The sequence below is a fragment of the Jaculus jaculus genome, chromosome 9 (assembly GCF_020740685.1).
Source record: "Jaculus jaculus isolate mJacJac1 chromosome 9, mJacJac1.mat.Y.cur, whole genome shotgun sequence".
NCBI classification, from domain to species: domain Eukaryota; kingdom Metazoa; phylum Chordata; class Mammalia; order Rodentia; family Dipodidae; genus Jaculus; species Jaculus jaculus.
The window spans coordinates 88,619,787-88,634,130 of NC_059110.1; the positions used below are offsets into that span (position 1 = coordinate 88,619,787).

Here is a 14,344-nt window from a genome sequence, read left to right on the forward strand (position 1 = left end):
TTCGAGGCCACCCTGAGATTACATAGCTAATTTCAGGTCAGCCTGCGTCAGAGTGAGACCCTACCTTGAAAAAACGAAAAGAAAGAAACATCCTTATGAACCTGCCACTGCAGATATGCAGATACAGGGTGAGCTGAAAACGTAGTACCATACAGAAGAGTCCAAGCTTTCATGAATTCTGGCTTCATCATTTCCTAGCAAATCAGTAACCTCTCTGGCCTCAGTTTCCTCAGCAGTGAGATGGGACTAATAATAGTAACTACTTCTGGAGTAAACAGGCAAAGTTCTTGGAATGCAACACGTGGCTCAGAGTAACTGCTAGTAAATGTCTCTGCTTGTTATTGTTCCCATCACTGTTATGCCAGGGAGCCTACGGTGGCAGGAGGGGTTGATGCCTGTGTCTGCCTGTGGTGGGGAGCTGATGGCACAGCCCCTGTGTCATCACTGTTATTGCTGTCACTGTTCCTGTCTTCACCTAACTGCTTGGGCACCAGCTCAGAGGACTCGCGTGGGCTCAAAAGTGGAGGCCCTGGGTAAAGATTGGTGGAATCTGCCAGCTGCTCAGGGACCCCAGAAGAGATTCATCAGAGGCTCCAGAGGGACTTAGAAAATGAAGATTCATGGGCTGGAGAAATGGCTCAGGAATTAAGGTACTTGCCTACAAAGCCTAAGGACCCAGGTTTGATTCCTCAGTACACACCACATAAGCCAGATGCACCAGGTGGCACATGTTTCTGGAGTTCATTTGCAGTGGCTAGAGGCCCTAAAGATTCTCTATCTGCCCCCACCTTCCTCTCTTCTCTCTTAAATAAATAAATATTGGGGAAAAAAATGAAGATTCAAGGAGGGTTCCTCTCCTCCCACCCCCCAGCAGCTGACAGGTTGAGCAGATTTGAGTTGGGATTCACGGAATGGGAGTCTCTGTCACTCAGCCTTCTAGCCTGGAGCCAGAATGGGGCCTGGATCTCAATGCTGACCCCAAACTTGCTTGTCCCTCACCCAGACTTGAAGAGCCTGGGAATCTGGCTCTCCTAGCTTGTTTCCTGGCTTTTTAAGGCATGTCTCCAGGGCCAGTGTGAAGCAAAGTAAGGTGACAGGTGGACGGTACCTTTGTCCTTTCTGTGCCTGGGGCCTTCTAGCACTGCCCCCTCCCTCTTCCTAGGGCCTCCAGTGGAGATGCTTTATTTGGGAGAGGAGATTTAAATTATGAATGAAGACCTAAATCATGCATGAGGCTCCTCCCCACTTTGCTGCTGCTGTGTTTGGGGCAGGAGTGTGCCTCTGCAGAGAGCTCCCTCAGCACAAGCAAACCCAGACTCTGCCTCCATGATGCTGCCGGCCCCAAACATCCCCATCTTGGCAGAAGCAGCGTTGAAGGACAGATGTATCTCCCCTTGTAGGGTGAGCTCCCTACTCCAATTGCCAGGGAATCACCCCCATAGGTGGGTACAGCCTTGGCTTCACCACCAATCTTCCTTCTTGCCCTAGCATCCCAGAGATCCAGGTAGCATGCATAGATTGAATTCTCTTCTGAACCTGGCTTCAGAATACTGGACAGGTTCATAGAGGTCAGCTAGAACTTTGTTACCCCAAGGAAGGCTGGGATTGACATCTCCCAGAGGTATTAAAAATGCAGCTTCAAACACAGGGCATGATGGAGCACGCCTTTAATCCTAGCACTCGGGAGGCAGAGGTAGGAGGATCGCCGAGAGTTTGAGGCCACCCTGAGACTACATAGTGAATTCCAGGTCAGCCTGGACCAGAGTGAGGCCCTACCTCAAAAAACAAAACAAAACAAAACAAAAAAAGCAGCTTCAGGCCCCAGCCCTGCCCATTGGGAACCTGTAGTCAAACTAGAGGACCAGTGTCCCAGGCAATCTCTGGTCTCTGTCCAAAGTTTCTCCGTCTTCCCCATCCACGTGTGAGCAGGGCCAAGGCGCCTGCACCTTTGCTCTGTCACCTTTTCCATACCTGGTGACCCAGCTGCCCTTGTGGACCTTATAGCTCTACTAGAACCTGGTATTGCCTGGATGGGTAGGGGAGGGGCTAACCTTTGGTGGTGCTGTTGGCACTCCTGGCCTTCCCCGAGGCACAGGGCCACCCTTCTTCCTGATGTTGAGCCAAGGATCACCTCTTTCCCCCTGTTGGAGGTGAGTTCTTTAGCCGCCATGGGGGCGGGGGACAGAGATGCTACTGCTGTCTTTAGAGACAGGTCAGTGTCAATAGAACCCAAGGAGGAGAAGCTTAGCTGGCAGCCACTACGTGGCCAGAGAGGAACCTGTGTCTGAGTGCCCCAGGGTCTTGGATTTACGGTTGGCAAGAGTCCTTCACGGGCCCTGCCTGCCAACTGCCCCTCAGGCTTCTCACCGTGTGCTCCCCTCCTCTCAGCCATTCCCCGGGGACTTTCTCCTTGTTCAGCCAGACTTCTGAGATGGGCTCTGGGAGTCAGCCTCGCCTCCCTGTTTGCCCCACACCGAGCAGACCCTGCCTTTTCTCTAGCTCCCACACAGACCTGGCACAGTATGGCCTGCTCTGCTAGACTGGTGGCCTCACCACAGTTTTCCTGCCTCTTCCATTCTGCACCATGAACTTCCAGCAACTTTCTAGGTACAAATCCGCTTCCTTGGGCTCCTCCACACCCCTCCATGTCAGAGGGAACAGTGCCCTCCCCAGCTGTTCCCCACAGCCTTTCCCCACTACCCATGCCCTCAGCCACTAGAGCAGCTTCCAGGCCCCCAAGCCCATGGGTACCCCCAGAGCATGGTCTGGGCCACGGCCCCTTCTGTTTCTGTTCATGTTATGCCCTCCATCTCGAATCACTGTTCCCCACAATTGCATGTTTGGGGCTACTATCCTCTAGGGCCAGTGCAGCTGCCTCTGCTAACCCACATCCATGTGGAGCCCCCGCCCTCTGGACTTTCATTGCCAGGATTTGTGACAGCATTTTCTAAGAGGTTCCATTAGGATGGATTCTGTCTTATCCTCTCCAAAGAAACTGGGGGCAGTTCTTTCAAAAAGAAACAGAGGGCCTTATTATTGTTGGAGCTTTCCCCTGAGTTTAAAAATGATGTGATTCTGTTTTTATTGTTCATTTTTTTAATTTATTTATCTGAGAGTGACAGACACAGAGAGAAAGACAGGTAGAGGGAGAGAGAGAGAATGGGCGCGCCAGGGCTTCCAGCCTCTGCAAACAAACTCCAGAGGCGTGCGCCCCCTTGTGCATCTGGCTAATGTGGGACCTGGGGAACCGAGCCTCGAACCAGGGTCCTTAGGCTTCACAGGCAAGCGCTTAACCGCTAAGCCATCTCTCCAGCCCGTGATTCTGTTTTTAGATTCTGTTTTTAAATTCAGCCCATTAAGAACTGCTGGGAGGGGCTGGGTTTACAGCTCAGTGGGTAGAACACTGCCTGCTGTAGTTGCCTTTCGTTGCGGGACTAAACACCAACCAAAAGCAGCTGATGGGAGGAAAGTATTTACTTTAGCTTACAGTCTTGAAAAGCTCTATGATGGCAGGGAAAACATGGCATGGGCAGAGGATGGGCATCATCTCTGCCACAGCAGGTTGAAAACAGCAGCATGAGAGTGAGCCAAACTCTAGCAAAGGGGAGCTGGCCATACACCCCTAAGCCCACCCCCAACAACACACTTCCTCCAGCAAGGCCCCACCTTCCAAACTGCTATCAGCTGGGAACCAAGCATTCAAAAGATGTGATTTTCTGGAGACACATAATTCAAACCTCCACACTGCCTAGCATGCACCATGTAAATCCCGGTGCTTGCCTGTAATCCTAGCACTCAGGAGGTGGAGAGAGGAGTATCAGAAGGTTAAGGTCATCTTCAGCTACACTGAGAGGCTGGCCTGCGATACATGACACCCTGTTTCAAAGAAAAGAAAACAAGCAAATACAGTGGCTAGTTCAGGTGGAGCTGCCGGGAAAGCACTCCCCTGCTCCCTGTCAGCTTCCAGGCTGACTTGCAGCCCATTCCCTCTAAATCCTAGTACATAATGAAATGGACTCTCTCTCTCAGATAGGGTGAGTCACTCACCCTTGGTTACATAGCGGGTGAATAGAAGAGGGTGAATTCCAGCCCAGCTCTGTCTACCACAGAGTCCAAGAGTGACATATGGCCCCGGGCATGCAATAATATGAACAGTTAGCTGCACACTTTTATGCTGTTCCTGAGACTATTTTTATTTCACTCACAAAATACAGCGGGGCATCTGTCCTTTCCCTGAGTGCTTCCTGGGAACTTGTCAGTCTTCCCTCAGGGCCCAGGAATGTTTGCTAAAGCAGGGATGGGCAGACAAGACCAGTGCAGAGGTCAGTGCAGGGCAGAGGCCACCCACGCCTCCGTTCTATTCAGACCCCAAATAAAGCCCATGTGGGTGGCCAGGGGGATTCTGTATGGTAGCAACTCAGGGTGTGATTGAGGGGCTGCCAGTGACACTTGGGCATGCTGGGGTCTTCAAGGTGTCCAGTTGTGGCTGGATGAGGCAGTGCTCCCAGGAGACAGAGGCCTGGGTATGTGAGGGTTGTGGTGCCTGGTGTTTGGTGGCTGTCCCTTCTGAATGCCTGGCCTCTCTGCTGGCCAGAGGCACCCCAGTACCTTATAGTCCCTCCACCTTGCACTGAGACCCTTGGCTCATAAAACCTCCTCTTGGTCTCCAGCCCCTCACCCCTTCTGCTTCTCTCTAGATTTTCTTTTCTTCCATCAACCCATTCACGCCTGCCTTCAACACCCCTGAGGAAGCATTCTAATCATAGAGACTCCCAGGCTGGCTTTGGTGTCACCCAGTGTTCTTCTTTTCTAAATGGGGAAGTGAGGGCATAGGAAGGGAAGAGGCTTGTCAGAAACCACTCAGTGGGGAATTGAGGGTGAGGCTGCTGTGGACTGTGGGCCAGAATCACATGCTGGAGGTTCCCATAGAGTCTTAGAGACCAAACTTTGTTACCTACCCCTGAGCTGCAAGGCGGTCTCCTTTGCCTGTACTTCCCAGGAGGCGGCCCCTCAGGTCCCCCCCCCCCCCCCGTGCTCCTTTGGCACCTGGTGCACCCATAGCACTTTGCAATGTCCTTTATTCTCTAACCACTGAGCCATCTCCCAGCCCTGTTCTCATTCTTTTTTTTTTTTTAATTTTTATTTATTTATTTATTTGAGAGTGACAGACACAGAGAGAAAGACAGATAGAGGGAGAGAGAGAGAATGGGCGCGCCAGGGCTTCCAGCCTCTGCAAACGAACTCCAGACGTGTGCGCCCCCTTGTACATCTGGCTAACGTGGGACCTGGGGAACCGAGCCTCGAACCGGGGTCCTTAGGCTTCACAGGCAAGCGCTTAACCGCTGAGCCATCTCTCCAGCCCCTGTTCTCATTCTTTATTGAGTCATCATTGGAGTTGCTCCCCGCCTTGGGAAGAGGCAGCTCCTGGGAGCTGTCCTGTATTATATTACAGATACGAGACTGGGACCCAGAGGGCTAGTGTGCCTTGCCTTGCCACAAGTTTGTGTAGAAGCCAGGCATTGGCTGTGACACACCTCCACGTGCAGTCACAAGGTGCAGTGCTCCGGCTGTTCCTCAGAACAACACTTCACATGACAAGTGGGTTTCTGGAGGAATACTTCAGTAAGCAAGTCAGATTCTTCAGCCTGGCCTTGGAGCAAGCATTGTAAGACCTTCTTTGGGAACCTTGCCCTCAGCCCTGCCTGCTTCTGCTGTGCCCTCCTCCCCTGAGAACTGAAGGAGAGGGCCAGTGGCTGCCTGTGCCCTTTGTCTGGCGGGCTCTAGAACACAGGGCCTCATTGTCTGCCTGACATTGGGCAGCTGGGCTGCCTGGGAAAGCACGTAAACATGCAGCTGTAGCCTTTGGCCCTGAGGCCCCAGGGGAGGACCAGAGCACCCTGGGTGGGTGGCCAGAGGAGAGATTACCTCCAAGGAGAGCAGAGCCCGGGCCTCCTCTGCTGCGGGAGGAGGCCAGGGCTGCAGGAAGGGCTGTTTCGCTGGGAAAGCCCGGGAGGTGTTCACTAGGTCGTGCTGTTAGGATAAGCACTGCAGCTGCACGCTGACCAGCCCTGTCCTCGGACCCTGTTCCCTCTCTGCCTGGCCTCCGGTCTTGATGGCAGCCCCTCTGTCCTCCTCCCGTTGTCCCGTGGGTCCTGGGACTTGTGCTGCCTCCATTCTGTGTTTGGTGCCTATGTCCCCACAGGTGGGTCTTCTGAGCTTCACGCTGGCCACCTCCCTGACCCCAGTGGGGCTCTTACTCCACCAGCTTCCCTTCCCAGTGGTCCCATGCCCACGAGGGCAGCAACTGTAAGTGGTGGCTTGAGGCAGCGGAGGACCAGGGCAGTCCAGGAGCTCCCTACCTGGAGCCAAGCCTGAGCCTGGCCTCCCGGGTGCATGGGGAGTCCCGAGGAGCCCTGGGCCCTACCCTTGCCTTCTTTACCTGCCGGCTTAAGTGGAGGTGTTTCACCAGCACCCCAGGCCAGGCCTGGCCCTCATTCTGTGGGTGCGGAAGCCTTCAGTGGCTCAGCGTAGCTGAGTTTACCGCCCGGAAGGGAGCAGCTTGAGTGGTGACCATGGGGAAGGTGAAGTTATGGGGCTTGACTGGGGTCACCCCAGTGTGAGCTGAGGGACTCCCTTCCCTGTCGTCTCTGTGGGGAATAATGGTCCCATGCTGCCAAATATGCTTAAGAAAAGCCAGAAAGCACAGTTTGTAAGCGTTATTTTCTTGATTTAGCTTTTTAAATTTTACCCATAGAAAAGAATTTTTGGGGGGGGGGGAGGCTTCGAGGTAGGGTTTCACTCTAGTCCAGGCTGACCTGGAATTCACTCTGTAGTCTCAGGGTGGCCTCAAACTCTGAGCCATCCTCCTACCTCTGCCTCCCGAGTGCTGGCATTAAAGGCGTGCGCCACCACGCCCGGCTTGGAAAGATCATTTTTGATGGGAATTGCATGACCCTTTAGCCTTTCTGTCTTCAGGATACGAATCAGTTCATTTCTCCTGTTTCAAGCTCCTCTTCTCTTAGCCTTTGTATCCACTGATCTGTTCTGTCACACCCTTCTATACTTGAATCACATGGTGTGCGACCTTTTGAGGCCGTCTTTCACTCAGCTAAATGGATCTGCGAGTCAGCCAGGTCTGCATTCACCCAGGTGTATGCTGAGTTCACTCCTTCCCACTGCAGAACACTTTGCTCATCCGTTCACTTGAAGGGAATCGGGGGTGTTTTTAGTTTGGGGCAATTTTGTCTAACACCGCTGTGGACATTTGTTTTGCTCTGTGTGTGTTTTCATTACAGTCGGGAAGAATAGGAAAGTCCTTCTGTTCCTACTGTGCAAAGAGATTTTACAATGAGTGGAGATTGAATTCTACCAATTAGTTTCTCTATATCTTTTGGTAGATTTTTCTTCTTTAATCATTAGAATTTTTTTTCGGGTTTTTTTTTTTCAAGGTAGGGTGTCACTCTAGCCCAGGCTGACCTAGAATTCACTATGTAGTCTCAGGGTGGCCTGGAATTCACAGAGATCGTCCTACCCCTGCCTCCCGAGTGGTGTGATTAAAGGTGTGTGCCACCATGCCCAGCAAATCATTAGAAATTTTTTATTTATCTATTTGCATGTATGTGTGTGTATGGATAGGTATACCAGCGTCTCTTGTCACTGCAAATGAACACTGGATACGTGTACCACTTCTGTGACCAGCTTTATGTGAGTGCTGGGGAATTGAACCTGGACCACCTGAAGGCTTTCCAGCAAGTATTAAGCCATTTCCCCAGCCCTTCTTTAATCTTCTTTTGGTTTTCAAGGAAGGGTCTCACTCTAGCTCAGGCTGACCTCGAATTCACTCTGTATTCTCAGGGTGGCCTCAAACTCACAGTGATCCTCCTCCTCCTTCTACTTCCTGAGTGCTGGGATTAGAGACATGTGCCACCAGGCCCGGCTATTTTAATCACTTTTAAAATACATTGATTTTCAAATGTTGAATCACCCTTAGTAGATAAACCACACTTGGCTATGTTCTGGCATTATTCAAAAACATACACACACATAGAAATTTTTTTCTCTTATTCCCTCTTACTTCAACTTGTTAATGTTTTCTTGCACATCATTGCATTTATGTTTCTGAAGGATATTGGTATGTAATTTTCTTGTCTTTCATCTCATCTTAATATCACAGCAACACTAGCTTCATAAATCTTTTGAAGAACTCTTTAGGATTTATGTATGTCTCCCTTAAATATTTGATGAAATCATCTGAGCCTGAGATTTTCTTTTTTGGGACTATGAAATTAATTTTTAATAGCTATAGGACTATTGAGATTATCTGCTTCTTGTGTGAGTTTTAGTAATTTGAAAGAACTGGTGGATTGTTTTAGTTAAGTGCACGGAGGTGTTTATAGTGTTCCCATAACGTGTTTTTCTTTTCTTTCTTGGGTGGGTGAATGTTGGGGATAGAACCCAAGGCCTTGTCCATGCTAGTCAGGCACTCTGCCACTGGGCTATCCCACTTTCTTACTGCATTTTTTAAAATATGTAGGATGGGGCTGGAGAGATGGCCTAGCAGTTAAGCACTTGCCTGTGAAGCCTAAGAACCCCAGTTTGAGGCTCAATTCCCCAGGACCCACATAAACCAGGTGTACAAGGTGGCACATGCATCTGGAGTTTGTTTGCAGTGGCTGGAGGCCTGGCGCATCCATTCTCTCTCTCTTTCTCTCTTTGTCTGTCACTCTCAATAAATGAATAAAAATAAACACAAAAAAATTAATGTAGAGGACTATAGTGATACATGTGTGTGATGTGTACATGCATGTTCAGCTGCATGTGCCCTGCTGAGTGCATGTGCAGGGGCCAGAGGAGAACATCAGGTGAGCCTCCTCTGTACCACTTATCCACGTGTTTCCTTGAGGCAGAATCTCTCACTTAACTGCTGGTTTTGTTAGTCAGACTGACTGACCAGTGAGCCCCAGAAAATCTTCTGTCTCTTCTCCTCACAGGATTAGGGTTATAAGCTTGCATGGCCACACTCAGCTGTGATGTGGGGGTTGGGAAATTGGACTCAGGACAAACCAGGCCTTCTCAGGCCCTCTTGCTTACTCTGCAAATGCTCTTAACCCACTGAGCCATCTCCCCAGCCCAGTATAGCAATATCTTTGTTTCCAGTTTCATTGTTGGCAATTTGATCCCCCTTTCATTGGTCTGGCTAAAGAATAATTGGTTTATTAATTTTTTTCAAAATCTCAAACATGGGGCTGGAAGGATGGCTCAGCAGTTAAGGCCTTTGCCTGCAAAGCCTAACAACCCTGGTTCAGTTCTTTAGTACCTACATAAAGCCAGATGCACAAAGTGGCACACGCATCTGGAGTTCATGTGCAGTGGCTGGAGGTCCTGATGCAGTGGTGTATGGGGTCCTGCAGGGGGACAACATGGTTTAAGTAAACACACTAGACACTTTGGCTAATTTGAAAGTGGGAGGACCAGGGGGTTCTAACTCAGAGAACAGAAGCCCCAGACCTTGAGCCACAGTGCTTTTATTCCCCAGCTTGTGAAGGCTCATTAATTATTCACGGTTAGCTTAGCATAGATTGTCATAGGAGTACTTTCTCACGAGACTACTTACTGGGTTGTTTTGAGACAAAGCGGGTGTTGACAGAGAAAGAAGTAAGTTGGTCAGCAGGGCTTTGTGACCTGCCGCTGCAAGGACAAGCTCCTCATCAGTCTGGGAGAAAGAGGCACTGCTTCCCGACTTGTATCAGCATATATTTATTGGCTCTGCCATAATAGACATTCCTTTTTTAATATGTTATTTTTATTTTTTATTTATTTGACATAGAAAGAGGGAGAGAGAGAGAGAGAATGGGTGCGCCAGTGCTTCCAGCCACTACAAACGAACTCCAGACATGTGTGCCCACTTGCACATCTGGCTAACGTGGGTCCTGGGGAATGGAACCTGGGTCCTTTGGCTTTGTAGGCAAATGCCTTAGCCACTAAGCCATCCCTCCAGCCCTGTAATAGACATTCTTGACTTGAGGTGCTTTGTAGTCAAGCTGCTGTCAGCACAGTTTCAGATAGGGCAGTAGTCTCCAACACAGTGGCAAGAGGCCCTGGCATATCCATTCTTCCTCTCTCTTTCTGTCCTTGCAGGTAAGTACAATTTTAAAAATCATATGTAGATTTCACTGAGTTTTCCTCAACACTTTTTTTCATTATTGATTTCACTCATTTCTATTTCTTTCCTCCCTCTTGCTTTAGGTTTGAATGTTATGATGTTATATTTTTATTTTTGCTTAATTTAGATTTTTAATTTCCCTCAAGACTTATGCTTTGACTCATGTATCACTTAAATGTGTGTGTGTTTTTTTTAAATAATTTATTGGGCTGGAGAGATGGCTTAGTGGTTAAGGCATATGCCTGCACAGTCTAAGGACCCAACCCAGGTTCAATTCTCCAGGTCCCACATAAGCCAGATGCACAAGGTGGCTCATGTGTCTGGAGTTTGTTTGCAGTGGCTGGAGGCCCTGGCACGCCCATTCTCTCTCTCTGTCTCTCTCTTTCCCTCTCCCTCTCTCTGTCTCAAATAAATAAATAAAATATATAAATAAAAATTTTAAAATCATATTTGAAAGAGAGAGAGAGGAAGAGGCAGATAGAAAGAGAATGGGTGTGTCAGAGCCTTCAGCTGCTGCAAAACAAACGCCAGGTATATGCGCCAATTTGTGCATCTGGCTTATGCGAGTCCTGGGGAATTGAGCCTAGGTCCTTAGGCTTCACAGGCAAGTGCCTTAACTGTTAAGCCATCTCTAGTCCTGGACACGTGTCTTTTAATTCCCAAGTATTATGAAAAAGTTCAAGTACCTTTCTAATACTGATTTTTAGGTTAATTACTCTAAAAGATCCCACAATGTCTATGATTTCAGTTCTACTTTGATCAGTGCTCCACACATGCATGAGAACACTGAGTACTCTGCTTTTCCTGGGTGGAGTCTGGGACTGCCTGTAGGCTGAGGTGATTGTCCTGTGGCTCAAGCCTTGTGTCCTGGTGATACTTCATCTCACTAGTCTGTTCATCGCTGCAGAGTAGGGTTGAAGTCTCTATTATTATAAGTGTGCCTATTTGCTTTTTGCATTCCATGAGCTTTTCTTCACATGTTTTGGAGCTCTGTTATTGGGTGGTTTCACTCTAGCCCAGGCTAACCTGGAATTCACTACGTAGTCTTAGGGTGGCCTTGAACTCACAGCAGTCCACCTACCTCTGCCTCCTGAGTGCTGGGATTAAAGGCATGTGTCACCGCGTCCGGCAAAACCTTGGTTATATTTCTTGTTTAGATTAGATAATTTCTTGGCTGGGCTTGGTGGAACAGGTCTATAATCCAAGATGCTCAGGGCATAGAGGCAGGGGATTGCAAATTTAAAGCAAAAGGCTATAGATTAAATAATTTCTGCATTATTTCTATAGTTTTACCACTTTTTGTTAAATTTTTTCCCCAGCTATTTAAAATTATTTATTTATTTGAGAGCGACAGACAGAGAAAGAAAGATAGAGGGAGAGAGAGAGAATGGGCGCGCCAGGGCTTCCAGCCTCTGCAAACGAACTCCAGACGCGTGTGCCCCCTTGTGCATCTGGCTAACGTGGGACCTTGGGGAACCGAGCCTCAAACCGGGGTCCTTAGGCTTTACAGTCAAGTGCTTAACCGCTAAGCCATCTCTCCAGACCCCCAGCTATTTATATCCTACATTGATCCTATCTTGGGTATTTTTTTAACATTTTATTTTTATTTATTTATTTGACAGAGAGAAAGGGGAGGGGGGGAGAGAGAGAGAATGAGAATGGACATGCCAGGGCCTCCAGCCACTGCAAGCAAACTCCTGATGCTTGCGCCACCTCGTGCATCTGGCTAACGTGGGTCCTGAGGAATTAAACCTGGGTCCTTTGGTTTTGCATGCAAGCAGCTTAGCCACTAAGCTTCCAGCTCCCCACCCTGGGTATTTTTTATTTCAAAGATTGTGGATTTTTTTTTTTTTTTAGTGTATGTGTGCATGGGTGCACATATGCCACAGAGTGTGTGAAGATGAGGGGTCAACTATAGGGTGTTGTCTTTACCTTCACCTCGTTTGAGACAGAGTCTCTCTTGTTTGCATCTGCGTGCAAACACTAGACTAGCTGACCCATGAGCTTCAGGATTCTCTTGACTCAGCCTCCCATCACCAGAGGTGCATTGTTACAGATGCTTGTGCCGCTGCCTCTGGCTTTACAGCTTTATGTGGGTCTGGAGCTCTAAACGCTGGTCGTCAAGCTTGTGCAGCAAGCACTCTTTAACCACCAATCCACCTTCCCAGCCCCAGAGATTGCATTTTAAGTTGAGTTGCCATTTAGTCCTTTTTTTAAAAAATAGCACCTTCTTTTCTTCTGAGAATCACTTTCTGTCTTATTGCTTTATTCATTTATTCTTAGCTATAATTAATGCAGAAAGAGGGGGTAAAAGCTCATAGCTACACATTTTCACAAGATTTATCACTGGGAAAAAAAACTAGTATTTGTGAACAGTATCTAGGGGTCTTGGTGGGTGTATTCCTGCAAAGGGGGAGTAGGGACTTCTAGTTCCTGATGGGGTCTCATTCCTGGGGCTGAGCCTATTGATGTCACTTAAGCCGGGTGAAGGCTAGTTAGTGACCCTGGCCCATGGCTGATCTCATACCAGGTGGAAGAGCCATAATTCTTGGAGGAGGGTCACTCTGTCTACAGGTAGAGGTGCAGTCCCGCATCCAGTGTGTGCTGGGTTGGGGCTCCAGCAATGCTGGCAGCTGCGACAGTGCCTCTTTCCTGTGGAGTTACTACCTGTTGGGATGGACCTCCACCTCCTCAGACAGGGCCTGCTAATCCAGCAAGAGCCTGAAGAATAGGTATACCAGCTCCTTCTCAATCCCAGGACCTCCTGTAGCACCAGCTAGTGGGACCCCAGCAATGTCAGTAGCTTTGTGGGTTGGCCCCTCCACAGTCAGGGGTACCAAGTTCTTCCCACAAGCAACACCAGATCAAGAACCCATTTTCATTCTGACTCCAGCTGTTTGGCATGCTTTGGCTTGATCTTCCTGAACCCATCTCACTCACAGAGGATCAGGTTCGTGCGCTTGCCAAAAGCCTTACAGGTGCCAGGTTTTCGCATATAGGTGGCAAGCATTTTACTGACTGAGCCATCTCCCCAGACCCTTAAATTATTCGATATCTGATTGCTTTAATCCCAGCACCAAAACAAAAATAACACAACCAAAAAAATCTTTGTCTAGGAATGATAGCATCACAGTCATCTTGAGGTTGGTATCTCTCCATTATCTTTTCCCTTGTGTAACGCTGTCAGCTGTCCCTGTTTCTTTGAGAGCTAGTAATTTTGGTTGTGTTCTGGACAATTTGAAGGGTGTATTATGAGACACTGGGTCCTGTTAGAAGAATGTCAATATTTGTAGGCTTTGTTTTTAAATTGGGAAGTCAGCCCAGTTAGATTCAAGCCTCAGATTCAAGCCTGCCCTCTGTAAGCTATGGTTTTAATGACGTTCAGTTTTAAAGCACTTTGCATACTATTTTTAGGAACCCCAAGGATGCACACTCGGGCCAGTTTGTTCTATCTCCATAGCCGTTCATTTCTAAACCTCTTTGGTTTGTTGTTTTGGATCCTATGTGTGCATGAAGCTCAGGGGTGGAATGAGGACATCAAACACAATTATTTGGGTCCCCATGGCCCCAGACCCTCCCCGTGTCTTGCCTTCCCCAGCTCCCAGGAATTCTTATTCTTAGTTTCTCTTCCAAGTCAGAAAGACTTTGTCCCTCACAGTGTTGGGTGCCCCTGCATGACTGTGTGACTGTAGCCACTGCCCAGCTCTGGGATATGGGCTTGCCTTTGAGGAGGGCTCTAGGTGATAGAGAGACATGGAGTTACATACACAGGGAATAATTAGGACATTTCTCTCATGGTGCTTATTGCAAGAGACTCTGTGGTGGTTTGATTCAGATGTCCCCAGTAAACTCATGTGTTTTGAATGCTTGGTTCCCAGCGGATGGCAACTTGGGAGGTGGAGCCTTGCTGCAGAAGGTGTGTCGTTGGCAGTGGGCTTAGGGGTGTTATAGTCAGCTCCCCCCTTGCTAGAGTTTGGCTCACGTCTGCTGCTATTTTCCATCTGCTGTGGCATATGGTGATGTCCAGCCTCTGCTCATGCCATGCTTTCCCCTGCCATGGTAAAGCTTCCCCTTGAGACTGTAAGCCAAAATAAATACTTATAGGTGGGGAAAATGGCTTAGTGGTTAAGGCGCTTGCATGTGAAGCCTAAGGACCCATGTTCTCTTCTCCAGATCCCACGT

At 48.7% G+C, this 14,344-nt stretch overlaps 1 protein-coding gene and 1 pseudogene across 1 annotated transcript in view; one reads left to right on the forward strand and one right to left on the reverse strand.

Annotated features, from left to right (window-relative positions):
- The window catches only part of Rab11fip4 (RAB11 family interacting protein 4), a 129,437-nt gene that overhangs the window by 18,241 nt on the left and 96,852 nt on the right, over nt 1–14,344 (forward strand). The window lies entirely within an intron of this gene.
- Nucleotides 12,658–13,157, reverse strand: LOC105944491 (annotated as a pseudogene).